Raw genomic sequence first — 1,804 nt, 5'->3', positions numbered from 1 at the left:
GGAAGAGAATTTAAATCTTCACTAAAAAAAAAAAAAAGCAGACATTCTGGGTTAGTGGTTTTGGTACCTGGTTTTGATACCTGGGAGAGTAGATGAGGGAGCCTTCACCTCTACAGGCCTGATTGGTTTTAGAGTAATGGATATCGCTACTCCTGAGTGTTAGCTATTCCTCGTGGACCGAGAAACACAGTATGGAAACACTTGTTACATGAAGTCAAGAGTTACACTGCCAAGACAACACCAACGCAAACAATCACAACTGATTTTTTTTTTTTTATTTCCAGAAAATTAAGTGAATTAATCAAATAACCTTGTGGACAAGACAGTTCTGATAAAAAAAACATGAATGAAAAAAAAAAAAAAAACTTAGGAGGGGACTCCATAAAACAGGAGCGCTGGAGCAGTGCACAAAGCGTGTTAGGTATGGCAACTTTTTTAACAGCCAAATAAACGACATCGTGAAGGCTTTAGTAAATAGACAAACAGGGCGCACTCTTGAGAAATAATTCTCAATTATATTTCCTTAGGCTTTTAAAGTTTAAGACAGGTCTCGGACAGTCAGAGGCTAAACCCCCAGATAATGTCACATGCCGGCCAGAACATTTCAAGCATCGCTGGGGCGACTAGTTGTGTTTTGAACATTGTCTCTGCCTAATGATCCGTGTCCTCTATCTGCTTCACACCTCAATAATACAAGAGAGAGTCGAAGCTACCTGCACGGTTGGCGTCCTTCAGGCCAGCGAGTGGCCGCCGCGCTGCGCCTGCCTGCGTACGAGTATTCAGTGCTGTGGTGGACGAGAGCTGGAAAGGTCTGACTTCCGCACGTCGCTGTGTGTGGGTTGATCACTCGTACCTTGAGATCTGTTGTATCTTGAATAGCAGAACGAACTGAAGTATTTGGGTACATTTGTTAGTAGTGACTTGTGTTGAAAATTGAGGAAAATTTGAGAATATCTGAAGTGTTACGAAGAGACAAATACGGTGAACACGCTAAAACATACTCCGCGAGACACGCCGGCAAACTGTTTGACAGTTGACTTTTTATGATGATAATAGCTGATTCATTAGATTTATCTTTAATTTTTGTATAGCCTGATCACTATATCGGCTACAGTCATCTCATACTTAGATCATTATCATAAAAGTGGAATTTATGTATCGCTTCAGGAAGGGAAGGAAGAAAAGAGCAGATGTTAACAAATTTTCTCCAGCGAAATAATATATACTTTCGACAGACGTGGAATGTGATTAAACTGAACATCAACAAGAGTGTCCAAGAAAGATTCCCACACGAAGCAACAGTCCCCGCCAAGCATGACCACTATCCGTTCGCGGCGGGCCTCCACCTCCGCTCCAGCCTTCAAGGACCGTTTCTGGGTGAGTGTGTCACGTGATGCTCCCTTCCAGCATTCCTTGGGCCATCCTCACTGGGGGGAGTATGCCTTAGTGCAGGAGAGAGAGAGAGAGAGAGAGGGAGGGGGGGACGCTGTTCTATTAACTTTTTTTTTTTTTTCAGATTACGTTATTATATTCTTGATCACATGGATGTGATCACGTACGCGTCTCTCTCTCTCTCTCTCTCTCTCTCTCTCTCTCTCTCTCTCTCTCTCTCTCTCTCTCTGCCATAACATTAACCTAGTTCAGTCGTATGACCAATATTATTTGCGAATTCATTCTCTCCAAGCTCAGTTTTCTCTCCCTTCCCGTCGTGTCTGGTCATCGCAAACTGTATTCGAAAGAGAATCTACTTCAAAAGAAGTTATCTTGGCTCTAATTAAATGTCAATCTTATCCCGGTTGAGAGA

This window comes from Scylla paramamosain, chromosome 14 (assembly GCF_035594125.1).
Source record: "Scylla paramamosain isolate STU-SP2022 chromosome 14, ASM3559412v1, whole genome shotgun sequence".
Classification (NCBI taxonomy): domain Eukaryota; kingdom Metazoa; phylum Arthropoda; class Malacostraca; order Decapoda; family Portunidae; genus Scylla; species Scylla paramamosain.
The sequence above is the reverse complement of the archived record's forward strand: the minus strand, read 5'-3'. Positions refer to the sequence as shown.